This window comes from Narcine bancroftii, unplaced genomic scaffold, assembly GCF_036971445.1.
Source record: "Narcine bancroftii isolate sNarBan1 unplaced genomic scaffold, sNarBan1.hap1 Scaffold_153, whole genome shotgun sequence".
Lineage (NCBI taxonomy): Eukaryota > Metazoa > Chordata > Chondrichthyes > Torpediniformes > Narcinidae > Narcine > Narcine bancroftii.
Genome location: NW_027211888.1, coordinates 3,065,081 through 3,092,495, shown reverse-complemented (window position 1 = coordinate 3,092,495; position 27,415 = coordinate 3,065,081).

Genomic DNA, 27,415 nt, shown 5'->3' with positions numbered 1-27,415 from the left:
CTCCGTTCCCCACATTTTTCAATCTGTTCCCCCTGCTCCTTTTGGTTCCCCACTGTTCTGCAGTATTTCCCACGGTACCCCACTTTTTCCAATCTGTTCTGCCCGCTCCTTTGGTTTCCCTCTGTTCTGCAGTGTTCCCAACATTTCCCCACTTTTACCAATCTGTTCCCTCTTCTCCATTTGGTTCCCCTCTGTCCTGCAGTGTTCCCCATGTTTCCCCACTTTTTCCAATCTGTTCCCCCTGCTCCCTTTCGTTCCCCTCTGTCCTGCATTTTTCATGACGGTTCCCCACTTTTTCAGATCCATTGCCCCTGCTCCCTTTCGTTCCCCTCTGTCCTGCATTTTTCCCCACGGTTCCCCACTTCACCAATCCATTCCCCCTGCTCCCTTTGGTTCCCCTCTGTTCTGCATGTTTCTACACAGTTCCCCACTTCTTACAATCCGTTTCCCCTGCTCCCTTTGTTTACCCACTGTTCTGCATTTTTCCACTCTGTTCGCCACTTTTTTCAATCCGTTCCCCCTGCTACCTTTGGTTAACCACTGTTCTGCAGGGTTCCCCATGGTTCCCCACTTTTTCCAATCCGTTTCCCCTGCTCCCTTTTGTTCCCCTATGTTCTGCAGTTTTCCCCACAGTTCCCCACTTTTTCCAATCCGTTCCCCCTGCTCCCTTTTGTTCCACTCTTTCCTGCAGTATTCCCCATGGTTCCCCACTTTTTTCCAATCCATTCCTCCTATCCTTTTGTTCAGCTCTGTTCTGCAGTGTTTCCCACGGTTCCCCACTTTTTCCAATCTGTTCCCCTTGCTCCCTTTGGTTCCACTCTGTTCCGGAGTGTTCCCCACGCTTCCCCACTTTTTCCAATCCATTTCCCCTGCTCCCTTTGGTTCCACTATATTGTGCAGTGCTCCCCACGATTCCCATCTTTTTCCAACCTGTATACCATGCTCTCTTTGGTTCCCCTCTGTCCTGCAGTGTTCCCCACGGTTATTCACTTTTTCCAACCCGTTCCCCCGGCTCCCTTTGGTTCCCCTCTGTTCTGCATTGTTCCCCACGTTTCCCCACATTTCTGAGCAGTTCCCCCTGCTCCCTTTGGTTCCACTCCGTTCTACATTGTTCCCCACGGTTCTCCACATTTTTTCTAATCTGTTCCTTTGTTCCCTTTGGTTCATCTCTGTTCTGCAGTTTCCCCATGGTTCTCCACATTTTTTCCAATCTGTTCCCCCTGCTCCCTTTGGTTCCCCTCTGTTCTGCAGTGTTTCCCACTATTCCACACCTTTTCCAACCTGTACCGCCTGCTCCCTTTGGTTTCCCTCTGTCCTGCAGTGTTCCCCACGGTTCCCCACTTTTTACAATCCGTTCCAGCTGCTCCCTTTCGTTCCCCTCTGTCCTGCATTTTTCATCACGGTTCCCCACTTTTTCAGATCCGTTCCCCCTGCTCCCTTTCGTTCCCCTCTGTCCTGCATTTTTCCCCACGGTTCCCCACTTCACCAATCCATTCACCCTGCTCCCTTTGGTTCCCCTCTGTTCTCCATTTTTCCACACGGTTCCCCACTTCTTACAATCCGTTTCCCCTGCTCCCTTTGTTTACCCACTGTTCTGCATTTTTCCACTCTGTTCCCCACTTTTTTCAATCCGTTCCCCCTGCTCCCTTTGGTTCCCCACTGTTCTGCAGTGTTCCCCATGGTTCCCCACTTTTTCCAATCCGTTTCCCCTGCTCCCTTTTGTTCCCCTGCGTTCTGCAGTCTTCCCCACAGTTCCCCACTTTTTCCAATCCGTTCCCCCTGCTCCCTTTTGTTCCACTCTGTTCTGCATTGTTCCCCACGGTTTCCCACATTTCCGAGCTGTTCCCCCTGCACCCTTTGGTTCCCCACTGTTCTGCAGTGTTCCCCAAGGTTCCCCACTTTTTCCAACTTTTACCCCCTGCTCCCTTTGGTTCCCCTCTTTCCTGCAGTGTTCCCCATGTTTCCCCACTTTTTCCAATCCGTTCCTACTATTCCTTTGGTTCAGCTCTGTTCTGCAGTGTTTCCCACGGTTCCCCACTTTTTCCAATCTGTTCCCCCTGCTCCCTTTGGTTCCACTCTGTTCTGGAGTGTTCCCCACGCTTCCCCACTTTTTCCAATCCATTTCCCCTGCTCCCTTTGGTTCCAATCTATTGTGCAGTGCTGTTCACGATTCCCCACTTTTTCCAATCTGTTCCGCGTGCTCCCTTTGGTTCCCCTCTATCCTGCAGTGTTCCCCACGATTCCCCACTTTTTCCAATCCGTTACCCCTGCTCCCTTTGGTTCCCCACTCTTCTGCATTTTTCCACAGGGTACCCGACTTTTTACAATCTGTTCCCCCTGCTCCCTTTGTTTCCCCACTCTTCTGCATTTTTCCACACTGTTCTCCACTTTTTCAAATCTGTTTCCCCTGCTTCCTTTGGTTCCCCACTGTTCTGCAGTTTTCCCCAATTCTCCACTTTTTTCTAATCTGTCTTCCCTGCTCCTTTGGCTCCCCTCTGTTCTGCTGTTTTCCCCACGGTTCTCCACATTTTTTCCAATCTGTTCCACCTGCTCCCTTTGGTTCTCCTGTGTTCTGCAGTTTTCCCCACGCTTCCCCACTTTTTCCAATCCGTTTCCCCTGCTCCCTTTTGTTCCCCTGTGTTCTGCAGTGTTCCCCACAGTTCCCCACTTTTTCCAATCCGTTCCCCCTGCTCCCTTTTGTTCCACTCTGTTCTGCATTGTTCCCCACGGTTTCCCACATTTCCGAGCTGTTCCCCCTGCACCCTTTGGTTCCCCACTGTTCTGCAGTGTTCCCCAAGGTTCCCCACTTTTTCCAACTTTTACCCCCTGATCCCTTTGGTTCCCTTCTTTCCTGCAGTGTTCCCCATGGTTCTCCACTTTTTCCAATCTGTTCCGCGTGCTCCCTTTGGTTCCCCTCTGTCCTGCAGTTTTCCCCACGCTTCCCCACTTTTTCCAATCCGTTACCCCTGCTCCCTTTGGTTCCCCACTCTTCTGCATTTTTCCACAGGGTACCCGACTTTTTACAATCTGTTCCCTCTCCTCCCTTTGTTTCCCCACTCTTCTGCATTTTTCCACACTGTACTCCACTTTTTCAAATCTGTTTCCCCTGCTTCCTTTGGTTCCCCACTGTTCTGCAGTTTTCCCCAATTCTCCACTTTTTTCTAATCTGTCCCCCCTGCTCCTTTGGCTCCCCTCTGTTCTGCTGTTTTCCCCACGGTTCTCCACATTTTTTCCAATCTGTTCCACCTGTTCCCTTTGGTTCTCCTGTGTTCTGCAGTTTTCCCTACGCTTCCCCACTTTTTCCAATCCGTTCCCCCTGCTCCCTTTGGTTCCTCTCTGTCCTGCAGTGTTCCCCACGATTCCCCACTTTTACCAATCCGTTACCCCTGCTCCCTTTGGTTCCCCACTCTTCTGCATTTTTCCACACGGTCCCCTACTTCTTCCAATCCGTTTCCCCTGCTCCCTTTGTTTACCCACTGTTCTGCATTTTTCCACTCCGTTCCCCACATTTTTCAATCCGTTCCCCCTGCTCCCTTTGGTTCCCGACTGTTCTGCAGTGTTCCCCATGGTTCCCCACATTTTCCAATCTGTTTCCCCTGCTGCCTTTGGTTCCCCTCTGTTCTGCAGTTTCCCCACGGTTCTCCACATTTTTTCCAATCTGTCCCCCCTGCTCCGTTTGGTTCCCCTCTGTCCTGCAGTGTTCTCCATTGTTACCCTCTTTTTCCAATCCGTTACCCCTGCTCCCTTTGGTTCCCCTCTGTTCTGCAGTGATCCCCACGGTTCCCCATTTTTTCCAACCCGTTCCCCCGGCTCTATTTGCTTCCCCTCTGTTCTGCATTGTTCCCCACGGTTCCCCACATTTCCGAGCTGTTCCCCCTGCTCCCTTTGGTTCCGATCTGTTCTGCATTGTTCCCCACAGTTCTCCACATTTTTTCTAATCTGTTCCCATGCTCCCTTTGGTTCACCTCTGTTCTGCAGTTTCCGCATGGTTCTCCACATTTTTTCCAATCTGTTCCCCCTGCTCCCTTTCGTTCCCCTCTGTCCTGCAGTGTTCCCCATGGGCCTCACTTTTTACAATCCGTTCCTGCTGCTCCCTTGGTTCCCCTCTGTCCTGCAGTGTTCTGCACCTTTCCCCACTTTTTTCAATCCGTTCCCCCTGCTCCCTTTGGTTCCCCTCTGTACTGCAGTGTTCCCCACTGTTCCCCACTTATTCCAATCCGTTTTCCCTGCTCCCTTTGTTAACCCACTGTTCTGCATTTTTCCACTCCGTTCCCCACATTTTTCAATCTGTTCCCCCTGCTCCTTTTGGTTCCCCACTGTTCTGCAGTATTTCCCACGGTACCCCACTTTTTCCAATCTGTTCTGCCCGCTCCTTTGGTTTCCCTCTGTTCTGCAGTGTTCCCAACATTTCCCCACTTTTACCAATCTGTTCCCTCTTCTCCATTTGGTTCCCCTCTGTCCTGCAGTGTTCCCCATGTTTCCCCACTTTTTCCAATCTGTTCCCCCTGCTCCCTTTCGTTCCCCTCTGTCCTGCATTTTTCATCACGGTTCCCCACTTTTTCAGATCCATTGCCCCTGCTCCCTTTCGTTCCCCTCTGTCCTGCATTTTTCCCCACGGTTCCCCACTTCACCAATCCATTCCCCCTGCTCCCTTTGGTTCCCCTCTGTTCTGCATGTTTCCACACAGTTCCCCACTTCTTACAATCCGTTTCCCCTGCTCCCTTTGTTTACCCACTGTTCTGCATTTTTCCACTCTGTTCGCCACTTTTTTCAATCCGTTCCCCCTGCTACGTTTGGTTAACCACTGTTCTGCAGGGTTCCCCATGGTTCCCCACTTTTTCCAATCCGTTTCCCCTGCTCCCTTTTGTTCCCCTATGTTCTGCAGTTTTCCCCACAGTTCCCCACTTTTTCCAATCCGTTGCCCCTGCTCCCTTCTGTTCCACTCTTTCCTGCAGTATTCCCCATGGTTCCCCACTTTTTTCCAATCCATTCCTCCTATCCTTTTGTTCAGCTCTGTTCTGCAGTGTTTCCCACGGTTCCCCACTTTTTCCAATCTGTTCCCCCTGCTCCCTTTGGTTCCACTCTGTTCCGGAGTGTTCCCCACGCTTCCCCACTTTTTCCAATCCATTTCCGCTGCTCCCTTTGGTTCCACTATATTGTGCAGTGCTCCCCACGATTCCCATCTTTTTCCAACCTGTACACCATGCTCTCTTTGGTTCCCCTCTGTCCTGCAGTGTTCCCCACGGTTATTCACTTTTTCCAACCCGTTCCCCCGGCTCCCTTTGGTTCCCCTCTGTTCTGCATTGTTCCCCACGGTTCCCCACATTTCTGAGCAGTTCCCCCTGCTCCCTTTGGTTCCACTCCGTTCTACATTGTTCCCCATGGTTCTCCACATTTTTTCCAATCTGTTCCCCCTGCTCCCTTTGGTTCCCCTCTGTTCTGCAGTGTTTCCCACTATTCCACACCTTTTCCAACCTGTACCGCCTGCTCCCTTTGGTTCCCCTCTGTCCTGCAGTGTTCCCCACGGTTCCCCACTTTTTACAATCCGTTCCAGCTGCTCCCTTTCGTTCCCCTCTGTCCTGCATTTTTCATCACGGTTCCCCACTTTTTCAGATCCGTTCCCCCTGCTCCCTTTCGTTCCCCTCTGTCCTGCATTTTTCCCCACGGTTCCCCACTTCACCAATCCATTCCCCCTGCTCCCTTTGGTTCCCCTCTGTTCTCCATTTTTCCACACGGTTCCCCACTTCTTACAATCCGTTTCCCCTGCTCCCTTTGTTTACCCACTGTTCTGCATTTTTCCACTCTGTTCCCCACTTTTTTCAATCCGTTCACCCTGCTCCCTTTGGTTCCCCACTGTTCTGCAGTGTTCCCCATGGTTCCCCACTTTTTCCAATCCGTTTCCCCTGCTCCCTTTTGTTCCCCTGTGTTCTGCAGTGTTCCCCACAGTTCCCCACTTTTTCCAATCCGTTCCCCCTGCTCCCTTTTGTTCCACTCTGTTCTGCATTGTTCCCCACGGTTTCCCACATTTCCGAGCTGTTCCCCCTGCACCCTTTGGTTCCCCACTGTTCTGCAGTGTTCCCCAAGGTTCCCCACTTTTTCCAACTTTTACCCCCTGCTCCCTTTGATTCCCCTCTTTCCTGCAGTGTTCCCCATGGTTCCCCACTTTTTCCAATCCGTTCCTACTATTCCTTTGGTTCAGCTCTGTTCTGCAGTGTTTCCCACGGTTCCCCACTTTTTCCAATCTGTTCCCCCTGCTCCCTTTGGTTCCACTCTGTTCTGGAGTGTTCCCCACGCTTCCCCACTTTTTCCAATCCATTTCCCCTGCTCCCTTTGGTTCCAATCTATTGTGCAGTGCTGCTCACGATTCCCCACTTTTTCCAATCTGTTCCGCGTGCTCCCTTTGGTTCCCCTCTGTCCTGCAGTGTTCCCCACGATTCCCCACTTTTTCCAATCCGTTACCCCTGCTCCCTTTGGTTCCCCACTCTTCTGCATTTTTCCACAGGGTACCCGACTTTTTACAATCTGTTCCCCCTGCTCCCTTTGTTTCCCCACTCTTCTGCATTTTTCCACACTGTTCTCCACTTTTTAAAATCTGTTGCTTCCTTTGGTTCCCCACTGTTCTGCAGTTTTCCCCAATTCTCCACTTTTTTCTAATCTGTCTTCCCTGCTCCTTTGGCTCCCCTCTGTTCTGCTGTTTTCCCCACGGTTCTCCACATTTTTTCCAATCTGTTCCACCTGCTCTCTTTAGTTCTCCTGTGTTCTGCAGTTTTCCCCACGCTTCCCCACTTTTTCCAATTTGTTCCCCCTGCTCCCTTTGGTTCCTCTCTATATGCAGTGTTCCCCACGATTCTCCACTTTTTTTCCATTCTGTACCCCCTGCTCCGTCTGGTTCCCCTCTGCCCTGCAGTGTTCCCCATGGTTCCCCACCTTTTCCATTCCTTTCCCCCTACTTCCTTTGGTTGCCCTCTGTTCTGGAGTGTTCCCCACGCTTCCCACTTTTTCCAATCCATTTCCCCTGCTCCCTTTGGTTCCACTCTATTGTGCAGTGCTCCCCACGATTCCCCACTTTTTCCAACCTGTACACCATGCTCCCTTTGGTTCCCCTCTGTCCTGCAGTGTTCCCCACGGTTATTCACTTGTTCCAACCCGTTCCCCCGGCTCCCTTTGGTTCCCCTCTGTTCTGCATTGTTCCCCACGGTTCCCCACATTTCTGAGCAGTTCCCCCTGCTCCCTTTGGTTCCGCTCTGTTCTGCATTGTTCCCCACGGTTCTCCACATTTTTTCTAATCTGTTCCTTTGCTCCCTTTGGTTCATCTCTGTTCTGAAGTTTCCCCATGGTTCTCCACATTTTTTCCAATCTGTTCCCCCTGCTCCCTTTGGCTCCCCTCTGTTCTGCAGTGTTTCCCACTTTTCCACACCTTTTCCAACCTGTACCGCCTGCTCCCTTTGGTTCCCCTCTGTCCTGCAGTGTTCCCCACGGTTCCCTACTTTTTACAATCCGTTCCAGCTGCTCCCTTTCGTTCCCCTCTGTCCTGCATTTTTCATCACGTTTCCCACTTTTTCAGATCCGTTCCTCCTGCTCCCTTTCGTTCCCCTCTGTCCTGCAGTGTTCCCCACGGTTATTCACTTGTTCCAACCCGTTCCCCCGGCTCCCTTTGGTTCCCCTCTGTTCTGCATTGTTCCCCACGGTTCCCCACATTTCTGAGCAGTTCCCCCTGCTCCCTTTGGTTCCGCTCTGTTCTGCATTGTTCCCCACGGTTCTCCACATTTTTTCTAATCTGTTCCTTTGCTCCCTTTGGTTCATCTCTGTTCTGCAGTTTCCCCATGGTTCTCCACATTTTTTCCAATCTGTTCCCCCTGCTCCCTTTGGCTCCCCTCTGTTCTGCAGTGTTTCCCACGATTCCACACCTTTTCCAACCTGTACCGCCTGCTCCCTTTGGTTCCCCTCTGTCCTGCAGTGTTCCCCACGGTTCCCTACTTTTTACAATCCGTTCCAGCTGCTCCCTTTCGTTCCCCTCTGTCCTGCATTTTTCATCACGTTTCCCACTTTTTCAGATCCGTTCCTCCTGCTCCCTTTCGTTCCCCTCTGTCCTGCATTTTTCTCCACGGTTCCCCACTTCACCAATCCATTCCCCCTGCTCCCATTGGTTCCCCTCTGTTCTGCATTTTTCCACACGGTTCCCCACTTCTTACAATCCGTTTCCCCTGCTCCCTTTGTTTACCCACTGTTCTGCATTTTTCCACTCTGTTCCCCACTTTTTTCAATCTGTTCCCCCTGCTCCCTTTGCTTCCCCACTGTTCTGCAGTGTTCCCCATGGTTCCCCACTTTTTCCAATCCGTTTCCCCTGCTCCCTTTTCTTCCCCTCTGTTCTGCAGTGTTCCCCACATTTCCCCACTTTTTCCAATCCGTTCCCCCTGCTCCCTTTTGTTCCACTCTGTTCTGCAGTTTTCCCCACAGTACACCACTTTTTGCAATCCGCACCCCCTGCCTCCTTTGATTCCTCTCTGTTCTGCAGTGTTCCCCACGCTTCCTACTTTTTCCAATCCATATCCCCTGCTCCCTTTGGTTCCACTCTATTGTGCAGTGCTCCCCACGATTCCTCACTTTTTCCAACCTGTACACCATGCTCCCTTTGGTTCCCCTCTGTTCTGCAGTGTTCCCCATGGTTCCCCACTTTTTCCAATATTTTCCCCCTGCTGCCTTTGTTTCCCCACTCTTCTGCATTTTTCCACACGGTTCCCTACTTCTTCCAATCCGTTTCCCCTGCTCCCTTTGTTTACCCACTGTTCTGCATTTTTCCACTCCGTTCCCCACATTTTTCAATCCGTTCCCCCTGCTCCCTTTGGTTCCCGACTGTTCTGCAGTGTTCCCCATGGTTCCCCACATTTTCCAATCTGTTTCCCCTGCTGCCTTTGGTTCCCCTCTGTTCTGCAGTTTCCCCACGGTTCTCCACATTTTTTCCAATCTGTCCCCCCTGCTCCCTTTGGTTCCCCTCTGTCCTGCAGTGTTCTCCATTGTTCCCCTCTTTTTCCAATCCGTTACCCCTGCTCCCTTTGGTTCCCCTCTGTTCTGCAGTGATCCCCACGGTTCCCCATTTTTTCCAACCCGTTCCCCCGGCTCTATTTGCTTCCCCTCTGTTCTGCATTGTTCCCCACGGTTCCCCACATTTCCGAGCTGTTCCCCCTGCTCCCTTTGGTTCCGATCTGTTCTGCATTGTACCCCACAGTTCTCCACATTTTTTTTAATCTGTTCCCATGCTCCCTTTGGTTCACCTCTGTTCTGCAGTTTCCCCATGGTTCTCCACATTTTTTCCAATCTGTTCCCCCTGCTCCCTTTCGTTCCCCTCTGTCCTGCAGTGTTCCCCATGGGCCTCACTTTTTACAATCCGTTCCTGCTGCTCCCTTGGTTCCCCACTATCCTGCAGTGTTCTGCACGGTTCCCCACTTTTTTCAATCCGTTCCCCCTGCTCCCTTTGGTTCCCCACTGTTCTGCAGTGTTCCCCATGGTTCCCCACTTTTTCCAATCCGTTTCCCCTGCTCCCTTTTGTTCCCCTGTGTTCTGCAGTGTTCCCCACAGTTCCCCACTTTTTCCAATCCATTCCCCCTGCTCCCTTTTGTTCCACTCTGTTCTGCATTGTTCCCCACGGTTTCCCACATTTCCGAGCTGTTCCCCCTGCACCCTTTGGTTCCCCACTGTTCTGCAGTGTTCCCCAAGGTTCCCCACTTTTTCCAACTTTTACCCCCTGCTCCCTTTGGTTCCCTTCTTTCCTGCAGTGTTCCCCATGGTTCTCCACTTTTTCCAATCTGTTCCGCGTGCTCCCTTTGGTTCCCCTCTGTCCTGCAGTGTTCCCCACGATTCCCCACTTTTTCCAATCCGTTACCCCTGCTCCCTTTGGTTCCCCACTCTTCTGCATTTTTCCACAGGGTACCCGACTTTTTACAATCTGTTCCCTCTGCTCCCTTTGGTTCTGCTGTGTTCTGCTGTTTTCCCCACGGTTCTCCACATTTTTTCCAATCTGTTCCACCTGCTCCCTTTGGTTCTGCTGTGTTCTGCAGTTTTCCCTACGCTTCCCCACTTTTTCCAATCCGTTCCCCCTGCTCCCTTTGGTTCCTCTCTATATGCAGTGTTCCCCACGATTCTCCACTTTTTTTCCATTCTGTACACCCTGCGCCCTCTGGTTCCCCTCTGCCCTGCAGTGTTCTGCACGGTTCCCCACTTTTTTCAATCCGTTCTTCCTGCTACCTTTGGTTCCCCTCTGTACTGCAGTGTTCCCCACTGTTCCCCACTTATTCCAATCCGTTTTCCCTGCTCCCTTTGTTAACCCACTGTTCTGCATTTTTCCACTCCGTTCCCCACATTTTTCAATCTGTTCCCCCTGCGCCCTCTGGTTCCCCTCTGCCCTGCAGTGTTCCCCATAGTTCCCCACTTTTTCCATTCCGTTCCCCCTACTTCCTTTGGTTCACCTCTGTTCTGCAGTGTTCCCCACGGTTCTCCACTTTTTCCAGTCTGTTCCCCCTGCACCCTTTGGTTGCCCTCTGTTCTGGAGTGTTCCCCACGCTTCCCACTTTTTCCAATCCATTTCCCCTGCTCCCTTTGGTTCCACTCTATTGTGCAGTGCTCCCCACGATTCCCCACTTTTTCCATCCTGTACACCATGCTCCCTTTGGTTCCACTCTATTGTGCAGTGCTCCCCACGATTCCCCACTTTTTCCATCCTGTACACCATGCTCCCTTTGGTTCCCCACTGTTCTGCAGTGTTCCCCATCGTTCCCCACTTTTTCCAGTCCGTTTCCCCTGCTCCCTTTTGTTCCCCTCTGTTCTGCAGTGTTCCCCACAGTTCCCCACTTTTTCCGAACCGTTCCCCCTGCTCCCTTTTGTTCCACTCTGTTCTGCAGTTTTACCCACAGTACCCCACTTTTTGCAACCTGCTCCCCCTGCCTCCTTTGATTCCTCTCTGTTCTGCAGTGTTTCCCAAGGTTCCCCACTTTTTCCAACTTTTACCCCCTGCTCCCTTTGTTTCCCCTCTGTCCTGCAGTGTTCCCCATGGGCCCAATTTTAACAATCCGTTCCTCCTGCTCCTTTTGGTTCCCCTCTGTCCTGCAGTTTCCCAACGGTTCTCCACATTTTTTCCAATCTGTTCCCCCTGCTCCCTTTGGTTCCCCTCTGTTCTGCAGTGTTCCCCACGATTCACCACATTTTTTACATTCTGTACCCCCTGCTCCCTCTGGTTCCCCTCTGCCCTGTAGTGTTCCCCATGGTTCCCCACTTTTTCCATTCCGTTCCCCCTACTTCCTTTGGTTCACCTCTGTTCTGCAGTGTTCCCCACGCTTCCCACTTTTTCCAATCCATTTCCCCTGCTCCCTTTGGTTCCACTATATTGTGCAGTGCTCCCCACGATTCCCCACTTTTTCCAACCTGTACACCATGCTCCCTTTGGTTCCCCTCTGTCCTGGAGTGTTCCCCACGGTTATTCACTTTTTCCAACCCGTTCCCCCGGCTCCCTTTGGTTCCCCTCTGTTCTGCATTGTTCCCCACGGTTCCCCACATTTCTGAGCTGTTCCCCCTGCTCCCTTTGGTTCCGCTCTGTTCTGCATTGCTCCCCACGGTTCTCCACATTTTTTCTAATCTGTTCCTAATCTCCCTTTGGTTCATCTCTGTTCTGCAGTTTCCCCATGGTTCTCCACATTTTTTCCAATCTGTTACCCCTGCTCCCTTTGGTTCCCCTCTGTTCTGCAGTGTTTCCCACTATTCCACACCTTTTCCAACCTGTACCGCCTGCTCCCTTTGGTTCCCCTCTGTCCTGCAGTGTTCCCCACGGTTCCCCACTTTTTACAATCCGTTCCAGCTGCTCCCTTTCGTTCCCCTCTGTCCTGCATTTTTCATCACGGTTCCCCACTTTTTCAGATCCGTTCCCCCTGCTCCCTTTCGTTCCCCTCTGTCCTGCATTTTTCCCCACGGTTCCCCACTTCACCAATCCATTCCCCCTGCTCCCTTTGGTTCCCCTCTGTTCTGCATTTTTCCACACGGTTCCCCACTTCTTACAATCCGTTTCCCCTGCTCCCTTTGTTTACCCACTGTTCTGCATTTTTCCACTCTGTTCCCCACTTTTTTCAATCCGTTCCCCCTTCTCCCTTTGGTTCCCCACTGTTCTGCAGTGTTCCCCATGGTTCCCCACTTTTTCCAATCCGTTTCCCCTGCTCCCTTTTGTTCCAGTGTGTTCTGCAGTGTTCCCCACAGTTCCCCACTTTTTCCAATCCGTTCCCCCTGCTTCCTTTTGTTCTACTCTGTTCTGCATTGTTCCCCACGGTTTCCCACATTTCCGAGCTGTTCCCCCTGCACCCTTTGGTTCCCCACTGTTCTGCAGTGTTCCCCAAGGTTCCCCACTTTTTCCAACTTTTACCCCCTGCTCCCTTTGGTTCCCTTCTTTCCTGCAGTGTTCCCCATGGTTCTCCACTTTTTCCAATCTGTTCCGCGTGCTCCCTTTGGTTCCCCTCTGTCCTGCAGTGTTCCCCACGATTCCCCACTTTTTCCAATCCGTTACCCCTGCTCCCTTTGGTTCCCCACTCTTCTGCATTTTTCCACAGGGTACCCGACTTTTTACAATCTGTTCCCTCTGCTCCCTTTGGTTCTGCTGTGTTCTGCTGTTTTCCCCACGGTTCTCCACATTTTTTCCAATCTGTTCCACCTGCTCCCTTTGGTTCTGCTGTGTTCTGCAGTTTTCCCTACGCTTCCCCACTTTTTCCAATCCGTTCCCCCTGCTCCCTTTGGTTCCTCTCTATATGCAGTGTTCCCCACGATTCTCCACTTTTTTTCCATTCTGTACCCCCTGCGCCCTCTGGTTCCCCTCTGCCCTGCAGTGTTCCCCACGGTTCTCCACTTTTTCCAGTCTGTTCCCCCTGCACCCTTTGGTTGCCCTCTGTTCTGGAGTGTTCCCCACGCTTCCCACTTTTTCCAATCCATTTCCCCTGCTCCCTTTGGTTCCACTCTATTGTGCAGTGTTCCCCACGGTTATTCACTTTTTCCAACCCGTTCCCCCTGCTCCCTTTGTTTACCCACTGTTCTGCATTTTTCCACTCTGTTCCCCACTTTTTTCAATTGTTGCCCCTGCTCCCTTTGGTTCCCCACTGTTCTGCAGTGTTCCCCATCGTTCCCCACTTTTTCCAGTCCGTTTCCCCTGCTCCCTTTTGTTCCCCTCTGTTCTGCAGTGTTCCCCACAGTTCCCCACTTTTTCCGAACCGTTCCCCCTGCTCCCTTTTGTTCCACTCTGTTCTGCAGTTTTACCCACAGTACCCCACTTTTTGCAACCTGCTCCCCCTGCCTCCTTTGATTCCTCTCTGTTCTGCAGTGTTTCCCAAGGTTCCCCACTTTTTCCAACTTTTACCCCCTGCTCCCTTTGGTTCCCCTCTGTCCTGCAGTGTTCCCCATGGGCCCAATTTTAACAATCCGTTCCTCCTGCTCCCTTTGGTTCCCCTCTGTCCTGCAGTTTCCCAACGGTTCTCCACATTTTTTCCAATCTGTTCCCCCTGCTCCCTTTGGTTCACCTCTGTTCTGCAGTTTCCCCATGGTTCTCCACATTTTTTCCAATCTGTTCCCCCTGCTCCCTTTCGTTCCCCTCTGTCCTGCAGTGTTCCCCATGGGCCTCACTTTTTACAATCCGTTCCTGCTGCTCCCTTGGTTCCCCTCTGTCCTGCAGTGTTCTGCACCTTTCCCCACTTTTTTCAATCCGTTCCCCCTGCTCCCTTTGGTTCCCCTCTGTACTGCAGTGTTCCCCACTGTTCCCCACTTATTCCAATCCGTTTTCCCTGCTCCCTTTGTTAACCCACTGTTCTGCATTTTTCCACTCCGTTCCCCACATTTTTCAATCTGTTCCCCCTGCTCCTTTTGGTTCCCCACTGTTCTGCAGTATTTCCCACGGTACCCCACTTTTTCCAATCTGTTCTGCCCGCTCCTTTGGTTTCCCTCTGTTCTGCAGTGTTCCCAACATTTCCCCACTTTTACCAATCTGTTCCCTCTTCTCCATTTGGTTCCCCTCTGTCCTGCAGTGTTCCCCATGTTTCCCCACTTTTTCCAATCTGTTCCCCCTGCTCCCTTTCGTTCCCCTCTGTCCTGCATTTTTCATCACGGTTCCCCACTTTTTCAGATCCATTGCCCCTGCTCCCTTTCGTTCCCCTCTGTCCTGCATTTTTCCCCACGGTTCCCCACTTCACCAATCCATTCCCCCTGCTCCCTTTGGTTCCCCTCTGTTCTGCATGTTTCCACACAGTTCCCCACTTCTTACAATCCGTTTCCCCTGCTCCCTTTGTTTACCCACTGTTCTGCATTTTTCCACTCTGTTCGCCACTTTTTTCAATCCGTTCCCCCTGCTACCTTTGGTTAACCACTGTTCTGCAGGGTTCCCCATGGTTCCCCACTTTTTCCAATCCGTTTCCCCTGCTCCCTTTTGTTCCCCTATGTTCTGCAGTTTTCCCCACAGTTCCCCACTTTTTCCAATCCGTTCCCCCTGCTCCCTTTTGTTCCACTCTTTCCTGCAGTATTCCCCATGGTTCCCCACTTTTTTCCAATCCATTCCTCCTATCCTTTTGTTCAGCTCTGTTCTGCAGTGTTTCCCACGGTTCCCCACTTTTTCCAATCTGTTCCCCCTGCTCCCTTTGGTTCCACTCTGTTCCGGAGTGTTCCCCACGCTTCCCCACTTTTTCCAATCCATTTCCGCTGCTCCCTTTGGTTCCACTATATTGTGCAGTGCTCCCCACTATTCCACACCTTTTCCAACCTGTACCGCCTGCTCCCTTTGGTTCCCCTCTGTTCTGCATTGTTCCCCACGGTTCCCCACTTTTTACAATCCGTTCCAGCTGCTCCCTTTCGTTCCCCTCTGTCCTGCATTTTTCATCACGGTTCCCCACTTTTTCAGATCCGTTCCCCCTGCTCCCTTTCGTTCCCCTCTGTCCTGCATTTTTCCCCACGGTTCCCCACTTCACCAATCCATTCCCCCTGCTCCCTTTGGTTCCCCTCTGTTCTCCATTTTTCCACACGGTTCCCCACTTCTTACAATCCGTTTCCCCTGCTCCCTTAGTTTACCCACTGTTCTGCATTTTTCCACTCTGTTCCCCACTTTTTTCAATCCGTTCCCCCTGCTCCCTTTGGTTCCCCACTGTTCTGCAGTGTTCCCCATGGTTCCCCACTTTTTCCAATCCGTTTCCCCTGCTCCCTTTTGTTCCCCTGTGTTCTGCAGTGTTCCCCACAGTTCCCCACTTTTTCCAATCCGTTCCCCCTGCTCCCTTTTGTTCCACTCTGTTCTGCATTGTTCCCCACGGTTTCCCACATTTCCGAGCTGTTCCCCCTGCACCCTTTGGTTCCCCACTGTTCTGCAGTGTTCCCCAAGGTTCCCCACTTTTTCCAACTTTTACCCCCTGCTCCCTTTGGTTCCCCTCTTTCCTGCAGTGTTCCCCATGGTTCCCCACTTTTTCCAATCCGTTCCTACTATTCCTTTGGTTCAGCTCTGTTCTGCAGTGTTTCCCACGGTTCCCCACTTTTTCCAATCTGTTCCCCCTGCTCCCTTTGGTTCCACTCTGTTCTGGAGTGTTCCCCACGCTTCCCCACTTTTTCCAATCCATTTCCCCTGCTCCCTTTGGTTCCAATCTATTGTGCAGTGCTGCTCACGATTCCCCACTTTTTCCAATCTGTTCCGCGTGCTCCCTTTGGTTCCCCTCTGTCCTGCAGTGTTCCCCACGATTCCCCACTTTTTCCAATCCGTTACCCCTGCTCCCTTTGGTTCCCCACTCTTCTGCATTTTTCCACAGGGTACCCGACTTTTTACACTCTGTTCCCCCTGCTCCCTTTGTTTCCCCACTCTTCTGCATTTTTCCACACTGTTCTCCACTTTTTAAAATCTGTTTCCCCTGCTTCCTTTGGTTCCCCACTGTTCTGCAGTTTTCCCCAATTCTCCACTTTTTTCTAATCTGTCTTCCCTGCTCCTTTGGCTCCCCTCTGTTCTGCTGTTTTCCCCACGGTTCTCCACATTTTTTCCAATCTGTTCCACCTGCTCTCTTTGGTTCTCCTGTGTTCTGCAGTTTTCCCCACGCTTCCCCACTTTTTCCAATCCGTTCCCCCTGCTCCCTTTGGTTCCTCTCTATATGCAGTGTTCCCCACGATTCTCCACTTTTTTTCCATTCTGTACCCCCTGCTCCGTCTGGTTCCCCTCTGCCCTGCAGTGTTCCCCATGGTTCCCCACCTTTTCCATTCCTTTCCCCCTACTTCCTTTGGTTGCCCTCTGTTCTGGAGTGTTCCCCACGCTTCCCACTTTTTCCAATCCATTTCCCCTGCTCCCTTTGGTTCCACTCTATTGTGCAGTGCTCCCCACGATTCCCCACTTTTTCCAACCTGTACACCATGCTCCCTTTGGTTCCCCTCTGTCCTGCAGTGTTCCCCACGGTTATTCACTTGTTCCAACCCGTTCCCCCGGCTCCCTTTGGTTCCCCTCTGTTCTGCATTGTTCCCCACGGTTCCCCACATTTCTGAGCAGTTCCCCCTGCTCCCTTTGGTTCCGCTCTGTTCTGCATTGTTCCCCACGGTTCTCCACATTTTTTCTAATCTGTTCCTTTGCTCCCTTTGGTTCATCACTGTTCTGCAGTTTCCCCATGGTTCTCCACATTTTTTCCAATCTGTTCCCCCTGCTCCCTTTGGCTCCCCTCTGTTCTGCAGTGTTTCCCACTTTTCCACACCTTTTCCAACCTGTACCGCCTGCTCCCTTTGGTTCCCCTCTGTCCTGCAGTGTTCCCCACGGTTCCCTACTTTTTACAATCCGTTCCAGCTGCTCCCTTTCGTTCCCCTCTGTCCTGCATTTTTCATCACGTTTCCCACTTTTTCAGATCCGTTCCTCCTGCTCCCTTTCGTTCCCCTCTGTCCTGCAGTGTTCCTCACGGTTATTCACTTGTTCCAACCCGTTCCCCCGGCTCCCTTTGGTTCCCCTCTGTTCTGCATTGTTCCCCACGGTTCCCCACATTTCTGAGCAGTTCCCCCTGCTCCCTTTGGTTCCGCTCTGTTCTGCATTGTTCCCCACGGTTCTCCACATTTTTTCTAATCTGTTCCTTTGCTCCCTTTGGTTCATCTCTGTTCTGCAGTTTCCCCATGGTTCTCCACATTTTTTCCAATCTGTTCCCCCTGCCTCCTTTGATTCCTCTCTGTTCTGCAGTGTTCCCCACGCTTCCTACTTTTTCCAATCCATATCCCCTGCTCCCTTTGGTTCCACTCTATTGTGCAGTGCTCCCCACGATTCCTCACTTTTTCCAACCTGTACACCATGCTCCCTTTGGTTCCCCTCTGTTCTGCAGTGTTCCCCATGGTTCCCCACTTTTTCCAATATTTTCCCCCTGCTGCCTTTGTTTCCCCACTCTTCTGCATTTTTCCACACGGTTCCCTACTTCTTCCAATCCGTTTCCCCTGCTCCCTTTGTTTACCCACTGTTCTGCATTTTTCCACTCCGTTCCCCACATTTTTCAATCCGTTCCCCCTGCTCCCTTTGGTTCCCGACTGTTCTGCAGTGTTCCCCATGGTTCCCCACATTTTCCAATCTGTTTCCCCTGCTGCCTTTGGTTCCCCTCTGTTCTGCAGTTTCCCCACGGTTCTCCACATTTTTTCCAATCTGTCCCCCCTGCTCCCTTTGGTTCCCCTCTGTCCTGCAGTGTTCTCCATTGTTCCCCTCTTTTTCCAATCCGTTACCCCTGCTCCCTTTGGTTCCCCTCTGTTCTGCAGTGATCCCCACGGTTCCCCATTTTTTCCAACCCGTTCCCCCGGCTCTATTTGCTTCCCCTCTGTTCTGCATTGTTCCCCACGGTTCCCCACATTTCCGAGCTGTTCCCCCTGCTCCCTTTGGTTCCGATCTGTTCTGCATTGTACCCCACAGTTCTCCACATTTTTTTTAATCTGTTCCCATGCTCCCTTTGGTTCACCTCTGTTCTGCAGTTTCCCCATGGTTCTCCACATTTTTTCCAATCTGTTCCCCCTGCCTCCTTTGATTCCTCTCTGTTCTGCAGTGTTCCCCACGCTTCCTACTTTTTCCAATCCATATCCCCTGCTCCCTTTGGTTCCACTCTATTGTGCAGTGTTCCCCACGGTTATTCACTTTTTCCAACCCGTTCCCCCTGCTCCCTTTGTTTACCCACTGTTCTGCATTTTTCCACTCTGTTCCCCACTTTTTTCAATTGTTGCCCCTGCTCCCTTTGGTTCCCCACTGTTCTGCAGTGTTCCCCATCGTTCCCCACTTTTTCCAGTCCGTTTCCCCTGCTCCCTTTTGTTCCCCTCTGTTCTGCAGTGTTCCCCACAGTTCCCCACTTTTTCCGAACCGTTCCCCCTGCTCCCTTTTGTTCCACTCTGTTCTGCAGTTTTACCCACAGTACCCCACTTTTTGCAACCTGCTCCCCCTGCCTCCTTTGATTCCTCTCTGTTCTGCAGTGTTTCCCAAGGTTCCCCACTTTTTCCAACTTTTACCCCCTGCTCCCTTTGGTTCCCCTCTGTCCTGCAGTGTTCCCCATGGGCCCAATTTTAACAATCCGTTCCTCCTGCTCCCTTTGGTTCCCCTCTGTCCTGCAGTTTCCCAACGGTTCTCCACATTTTTTCCAATCTGTTCCCCCTGCTCCCTTTGGTTCACCTCTGTTCTGCAGTTTCCCCATGGTTCTCCACATTTTTTCCAATCTGTTCCCCCTGCTCCCTTTCGTTCCCCTCTGTCCTGCAGTGTTCCCCATGGGCCTCACTTTTTACAATCCGTTCCTGCTGCTCCCTTGGTTCCCCTCTGTCCTGCAGTGTTCTGCACCTTTCCCCACTTTTTTCAATCCGTTCCCCCTGCTCCCTTTGGTTCCCCTCTGTACTGCAGTGTTCCCCACTGTTCCCCACTTATTCCAATCCGTTTTCCCTGCTCCCTTTGTTAACCCACTGTTCTGCATTTTTCCACTCCGTTCCCCACATTTTTCAATCTGTTCCCCCTGCTCCTTTTGGTTCCCCACTGTTCTGCAGTATTTCCCACGGTACCCCACTTTTTCCAATCTGTTCTGCCCGCTCCTTTGGTTTCCCTCTGTTCTGCAGTGTTCCCAACATTTCCCCACTTTTACCAATCTGTTCCCTCTTCTCCATTTGGTTCCCCTCTGTCCTGCAGTGTTCCCCATGTTTCCCCACTTTTTCCAATCTGTTCCCCCTGCTCCCTTTCGTTCCCCTCTGTCCTGCATTTTTCATCACGGTTCCCCACTTTTTCAGATCCATTGCCCCTGCTCCCTTTCGTTCCCCTCTGTCCTGCATTTTTCCCCACGGTTCCCCACTTCACCAATCCATTCCCCCTGCTCCCTTTGGTTCCCCTCTGTTCTGCATGTTTCCACACAGTTCCCCACTTCTTACAATCCGTTTCCCCTGCTCCCTTTGTTTACCCACTGTTCTGCATTTTTCCACTCTGTTCGCCACTTTTTTCAATCCGTTCCCCCTGCTACCTTTGGTTAACCACTGTTCTGCAGGGTTCCCCATGGTTCCCCACTTTTTCCAATCCGTTTCCCCTGCTCCCTTTTGTTCCCCTATGTTCTGCAGTTTTCCCCACAGTTCCCCACTTTTTCCAATCCGTTCCCCCTGCTCCCTTTTGTTCCACTCTTTCCTGCAGTATTCCCCATGGTTCCCCACTTTTTTCCAATCCATTCCTCCTATCCTTTTGTTCAGCTCTGTTCTGCAGTGTTTCCCACGGTTCCCCACTTTTTCCAATCTGTTCCCCCTGCTCCCTTTGGTTCCACTCTGTTCCGGAGTGTTCCCCACGCTTCCCCACTTTTTCCAATCCATTTCCGCTGCTCCCTTTGGTTCCACTATATTGTGCAGTGCTCCCCACGATTCCCATCTTTTTCCAACCTGTACACCATGCTCTCTTTGGTTCCCCTCTGTTCTGCATTGTTCCCCACGGTTCCCCACATTTCTGAGCAGTTCCCCCTGCTCCCTTTGGTTCCACTCCGTTCTACATTGTTCCCCATGGTTCTCCACATTTTTTCCAATCTGTTCCCCCTGCTCCCTTTGGTTCCCCTCTGTTCTGCAGTGTTTCCCACTATTCCACACCTTTTCCAACCTGTACCGCCTGCTCCCTTTGGTTCCCCTCTGTCCTGCAGTGTTCCCCACGGTTCCCCACTTTTTACAATCCGTTCCAGCTGCTCCCTTTCGTTCCCCTCTGTCCTGCATTTTTCATCACGGTTCCCCACTTTTTCAGATCCGTTCCCCCTGCTCCCTTTCGTTCCCCTCTGTCCTGCATTTTTCCCCACGGTTCCCCACTTCACCAATCCATTCCCCCTGCTCCCTTTGGTTCCCCTCTGTTCTCCATTTTTCCACACGGTTCCCCACTTCTTACAATCCGTTTCCCCTGCTCCCTTAGTTTACCCACTGTTCTGCATTTTTCCACTCTGTTCCCCACTTTTTTCAATCCGTTCCCCCTGCTCCCTTTGGTTCCCCACTGTTCTGCAGTGTTCCCCATGGTTCCCCACTTTTTCCAATCCGTTTCCCCTGCTCCCTTTTGTTCCCCTGTGTTCTGCAGTGTTCCCCACAGTTCCCCACTTTTTCCAATCCGTTCCCCCTGCTCCCTTTTGTTCCACTCTGTTCTGCATTGTTCCCCACGGTTTCCCACATTTCCGAGCTGTTCCCCCTGCACCCTTTGGTTCCCCACTGTTCTGCAGTGTTCCCCAAGGTTCCCCACTTTTTCCAACTTTTACCCCCTGCTCCCTTTGGTTCCCCTCTTTCCTGCAGTGTTCCCCATGGTTCCCCACTTTTTCCAATCCGTTCCTACTATTCCTTTGGTTCAGCTCTGTTCTGCAGTGTTTCCCACGGTTCCCCACTTTTTCCAATCTGTTCCCCCTGCTCCCTTTGGTTCCACTCTGTTCTGGAGTGTTCCCCACGCTTCCCCACTTTTTCCAATCCATTTCCCCTGCTCCCTTTGGTTCCAATCTATTGTGCAGTGCTGCTCACGATTCCCCACTTTTTCCAATCTGTTCCGCGTGCTCCCTTTGGTTCCCCTCTGTCCTGCAGTGTTCCCCACGATTCCCCACTTTTTCCAATCCGTTACCCCTGCTCCCTTTGGTTCCCCACTCTTCTGCATTTTTCCACAGGGTACCCGACTTTTTACACTCTGTTCCCCCTGCTCCCTTTGTTTCCCCACTCTTCTGCATTTTTCCACACTGTTCTCCACTTTTTAAAATCTGTTTCCCCTGCTTCCTTTGGTTCCCCACTGTTCTGCAGTTTTCCCCAATTCTCCACTTTTTTCTAATCTGTCTTCCCTGCTCCTTTGGCTCCCCTCTGTTCTGCTGTTTTCCCCACGGTTCTCCACATTTTTTCCAATCTGTTCCACCTGCTCTCTTTGGTTCTCCTGTGTTCTGCAGTTTTCCCCACGCTTCCCCACTTTTTCCAATCCGTTCCCCCTGCTCCCTTTGGTTCCTCTCTATATGCAGTGTTCCCCACGATTCTCCACTTTTTTTCCATTCTGTACCCCCTGCTCCGTCTGGTTCCCCTCTGCCCTGCAGTGTTCCCCATGGTTCCCCACCTTTTCCATTCCTTTCCCCCTACTTCCTTTGGTTGCCCTCTGTTCTGGAGTGTTCCCCACGCTTCCCACTTTTTCCAATCCATTTCCCCTGCTCCCTTTGGTTCCACTCTATTGTGCAGTGCTCCCCACGATTCCCCACTTTTTCCAACCTGTACACCATGCTCCCTTTGGTTCCCCTCTGTCCTGCAGTGTTCCCCACGGTTATTCACTTGTTCCAACCCGTTCCCCCGGCTCCCTTTGGTTCCCCTCTGTTCTGCATTGTTCCCCACGGTTCCCCACATTTCTGAGCAGTTCCCCCTGCTCCCTTTGGTTCCGCTCTGTTCTGCATTGTTCCCCACGGTTCTCCACATTTTTTCTAATCTGTTCCTTTGCTCCCTTTGGTTCATCACTGTTCTGCAGTTTCCCCATGGTTCTCCACATTTTTTCCAATCTGTTCCCCCTGCTCCCTTTGGCTCCCCTCTGTTCTGCAGTGTTTCCCACTTTTCCACACCTTTTCCAACCTGTACCGCCTGCTCCCTTTGGTTCCCCTCTGTCCTGCAGTGTTCCCCACGGTTCCCTACTTTTTACAATCCGTTCCAGCTGCTCCCTTTCGTTCCCCTCTGTCCTGCATTTTTCATCACGTTTCCCACTTTTTCAGATCCGTTCCTCCTGCTCCCTTTCGTTCCCCTCTGTCCTGCAGTGTTCCTCACGGTTATTCACTTGTTCCAACCCGTTCCCCCGGCTCCCTTTGGTTCCCCTCTGTTCTGCATTGTTCCCCACGGTTCCCCACATTTCTGAGCAGTTCCCCCTGCTCCCTTTGGTTCCGCTCTGTTCTGCATTGTTCCCCACGGTTCTCCACATTTTTTCTAATCTGTTCCTTTGCTCCCTTTGGTTCATCTCTGTTCTGCAGTTTCCCCATGGTTCTCCACATTTTTTCCAATCTGTTCCCCCTGCCTCCTTTGATTCCTCTCTGTTCTGCAGTGTTCCCCACGCTTCCTACTTTTTCCAATCCATATCCCCTGCTCCCTTTGGTTCCACTCTATTGTGCAGTGCTCCCCACGATTCCTCACTTTTTCCAACCTGTACACCATGCTCCCTTTGGTTCCCCTCTGTTCTGCAGTGTTCCCCATGGTTCCCCACTTTTTCCAATATTTTCCCCCTGCTGCCTTTGTTTCCCCACTCTTCTGCATTTTTCCACACGGTTCCCTACTTCTTCCAATCCGTTTCCCCTGCTCCCTTTGTTTACCCACTGTTCTGCATTTTTCCACTCCGTTCCCCACATTTTTCAATCCGTTCCCCCTGCTCCCTTTGGTTCCCGACTGTTCTGCAGTGTTCCCCATGGTTCCCCACATTTTCCAATCTGTTTCCCCTGCTGCCTTTGGTTCCCCTCTGTTCTGCAGTTTCCCCACGGTTCTCCACATTTTTTCCAATCTGTCCCCCCTGCTCCCTTTGGTTCCCCTCTGTCCTGCAGTGTTCTCCATTGTTCCCCTCTTTTTCCAATCCGTTACCCCTGCTCCCTTTGGTTCCCCTCTGTTCTGCAGTGATCCCCACGGTTCCCCATTTTTTCCAACCCGTTCCCCCGGCTCTATTTGCTTCCCCTCTGTTCTGCATTGTTCCCCACGGTTCCCCACATTTCCGAGCTGTTCCCCCTGCTCCCTTTGGTTCCGATCTGTTCTGCATTGTACCCCACAGTTCTCCACATTTTTTTTAATCTGTTCCCATGCTCCCTTTGGTTCACCTCTGTTCTGCAGTTTCCCCATGGTTCTCCACATTTTTTCCAATCTGTTCCCCCTGCTCCCTTTCGTTCCCCTGTGTTCTGCAGTGTTCCCCACAGTTCCCCACTTTTTCCAATCCATTCCCCCTGCTCCCTTTTGTTCCACTCTGTTCTGCATTGTTCCCCACGGTTTCCCACATTTCCGAGCTGTTCCCCCTGCACCCTTTGGTTCCCCACTGTTCTGCAGTTTTCCCCAAGGTTCCCCACTTTTTCCAACTTTTAACCCCTGCTCCCTTTGGTTCCCTTCTTTCCTGCAGTGTTCCCCATGGTTCTCCACTTTTTCCAATCTGTTCCGCGTGCTCCCTTTGGTTCCCCTCTGTCCTGCAGTGTTCCCCACGATTCCCCACTTTTTCCAATCCGTTACCCCTGCTCCCTTTGGTTCCCCACTCTTCTGCATTTTTCCACAGGGTACCCGACTTTTTACAATCTGTTCCCTCTGCTCCCTTTGGTTCTGCTGTGTTCTGCTGTTTTCCCCACGGTTCTCCACATTTTTTCCAATCTGTTCCACCTGCTCCCTTTGGTTCTGCTGTGTTCTGCAGTTTTCCCTACGCTTCCCCACTTTTTCCAATCCGTTCCCCCTGCTCCCTTTGGTTCCTCTCTATATGCAGTGTTCCCCACGATTCTCCACTTTTTTTCCATTCTGTACACCCTGCGCCCTCTGGTTCCCCTCTGCCCTGCAGTGTTCTGCACGGTTCCCCACTTTTTTCAATCCGTTCCCCCTGCTACCTTTGGTTCCCCTCTGTACTGCAGTGTTCCCCACTGTTCCCCACTTATTCCAATCCGTTTTCCCTGCTCCCTTTGTTAACCCACTGTTCTTCATTTTTCCACTCCGTTCCCCACATTTTTCAATCTGTTCCCCCTGCGCCCTCTGGTTCCCCTCTGCCCTGCAGTGTTCCCCATAGTTCCCCACTTTTTCCATTCCGTTCCCCCTACTTCCTTTGGTTCACCTCTGTTCTGCAGTGTTCCCCACGGTTCTCCACTTTTTCCAGTCTGTTCCCCCTGCACCCTTTGGTTGCCCTCTGTTCTGGAGTGTTCCCCACGCTTCCCACTTTTTCCAATCCATTTCCCCTGCTCCCTTTGGTTCCACTCTATTGTGCAGTGCTCCCCACGATTCCCCACTTTTTCCATCCTGTACACCATGCTCCCTTTGGTTCCACTCTATTGTGCAGTGCTCCCCACGATTCCCCACTTTTTCCATCCTGTACACCATGCTCCCTTTGGTTCCCCACTGTTCTGCAGTGTTCCCCATCGTTCCCCACTTTTTCCAGTCCATTTCCCCTGCTCCCTTTTGTTCCCCTCTGTTCTGCAGTGTTCCCCACAGTTCCCCACTTTTTCCGAACCGTTCCCCCTGCTCCCTTTTGTTCCACTCTGTTCTGCAGTTTTACCCACAGTACCCCACTTTTTGCAACCTGCTCCCCCTGCCTCCTTTGATTCCTCTCTGTTCTGCAGTGTTTCCCAAGGTTCCCCACTTTTTCCAACTTTTACCCCCTGCTCCCTTTGGTTCCCCTCTGTCCTGCAGTGTTCCCCATGGGCCCAATTTTAACAATCCGTTCCTCCTGCTCCTTTTGGTTCCCCTCTGTCCTGCAGTTTCCCAACGGTTCTCCACATTTTTTCCAATCTGTTCCCCCTGCTCCCTTTGGTTCCCCTCTGTTCTGCAGTGTTACCCACGATTCACCACATTTTTTACATTCTGTACCCCCTGCTCCCTCTGGTTCCCCTCTGCCCTGTAGTGTTCCCCATGGTTCCCCACTTTTTCCATTCCGTTCCCCCTACTTCCTTTGGTTCACCTCTGTTCTGCAGTGTTCCCCACGCTTCCCACTTTTTCCAATCCATTTCCCCTGCTCCCTTTGGTTCCACTATATTGTGCAGTGCTCCCCACGATTCCCCATTTTTTCCAACCTGTACACCATGCTCCCTTTGGTTCCCCTCTGTCCTGGAGTGTTCCCCACGGTTATTCACTTGTTCCAACCCGTTCCCCCGGCTCCCTTTGGTTCCCCTCTGTTCTGCATTGTTCCCCACGGTTCCCCACATTTCTGAGCAGTTCCCCCTGCTCCCTTTGGTTCCGCTCTGTTCTGCATTGTTCCCCACGGTTCTCCACATTTTTTCTAATCTGTTCCTTTGCTCCCTTTGGTTCATCTCTGTTCTGCAGTTTCCCCATGGTTCTCCACATTTTTTCCAATCTGTTCCCCCTGCTCCCTTTGGCTCCCCTCTGTTCTGCAGTGTTTCCCACTTTTCCACACCTTTTCCAACCTGTACCGCCTGCTCCCTTTGGTTCCCCTCTGTCCTGCAGTGTTCCCCACGGTTCCCTACTTTTTACAATCCGTTCCAGCTGCTCCCTTTCGTTCCCCTCTGTCCTGCATTTTTCATCACGTTTCCCACTTTTTCAGATCCGTTCCTCCTGCTCCCTTTCGTTCCCCTCTGTCCTGCAGTGTTCCTCACGGTTATTCACTTGTTCCAACCCGTTCCCCCGGCTCCCTTTGGTTCCCCTCTGTTCTGCATTGTTCCCCACGGTTCCCCACATTTCTGAGCAGTTCCCCCTGCTCCCTTTGGTTCCGCTCTGTTCTGCATTGTTCCCCACGGTTCTCCACATTTTATCTAATCTGTTCCTTTGCTCCCTTTGGTTCATCTCTGTTCTGCAGTTTCCCCATGGTTCTCCACATTTTTTCCAATCTGTTCCCCCTGCCTCCTTTGATTCCTCTCTGTTCTGCAGTGTTCCCCACGCTTCCTACTTTTTCCAATCCATATCCCCTGCTCCCTTTGGTTCCACTCTATTGTGCAGTGCTCCCCACGATTCCTCACTTTTTCCAACCTGTACACCATGCTCCCTTTGGTTCCCCTCTGTTCTGCAGTGTTCCCCATGGTTCCCCACTTTTTCCAATATTTTCCCCCTGCTGCCTTTGTTTCCCCACTCTTCTGCATTTTTCCACACGGTTCCCTACTTCTTCCAATCCGTTTCCCCTGCTCCCTTTGTTTACCCACTGTTCTGCATTTTTCCACTCCGTTCCCCACATTTTTCAATCCGTTCCCCCTGCTCCCTTTGGTTCCCGACTGTTCTGCAGTGTTCCCCATGGTTCCCCACATTTTCCAATCTGTTTCCCCTGCTGCCTTTGGTTCCCCTCTGTTCTGCAGTTTCCCCACGGTTCTCCACATTTTTTCCAATCTGTCCCCCCTGCTCCCCTTGGTTCCCCTCTGTCCTGCAGTGTTCTCCATTGTTCCCCTCTTTTTCCAATCCGTTACCCCTGCTCCCTTTGGTTCCCCTCTGTTCTGCAGTGATCCCCACGGTTCCCCATTTTTTCCAACCCGTTCCCCCGGCTCTATTTGCTTCCCCTCTGTTCTGCATTGTTCCCCACGGTTCCCCACATTTCCGAGCTGTTCCCCCTGCTCCCTTTGGTTCCGATCTGTTCTGCATTGTACCCCACAGTTCTCCACATTTTTTTTAATCTGTTCCCATGCTCCCTTTGGTTCACCTCTGTTCTGCAGTTTCCCCATGGTTCTCCACATTTTTTCCAATCTGTTCCCCCTGCTCCCTTTCGTTCCCCTGTGTTCTGCAGTGTTCCCCACAGTTCCCCACTTTTTCCAATCCATTCCCCCTGCTCCCTTTTGTTCCACTCTGTTCTGCATTGTTCCCCACGGTTTCCCACATTTCCGAGCTGTTCCCCCTGCACCCTTTGGTTCCCCACTGTTCTGCAGTTTTCCCCAAGGTTCCCCACTTTTTCCAACTTTTAACCCCTGCTCCCTTTGGTTCCCTTCTTTCCTGCAGTGTTCCCCATGGTTCTCCACTTTTTCCAATCTGTTCCGCGTGCTCCCTTTGGTTCCCCTCTGTCCTGCAGTGTTCCCCACGATTCCCCACTTTTTCCAATCCGTTACCCCTGCTCCCTTTGGTTCCCCACTCTTCTGCATTTTTCCACAGGGTACCCGACTTTTTACAATCTGTTCCCTCTGCTCCCTTTGGTTCTGCTGTGTTCTGCTGTTTTCCCCACGGTTCTCCACATTTTTTCCAATCTGTTCCACCTGCTCCCTTTGGTTCTGCTGTGTTCTGCAGTTTTCCCTACGCTTCCCCACTTTTTCCAATCCGTTCCCCCTGCTCCCTTTGGTTCCTCTCTATATGCAGTGTTCCCCAC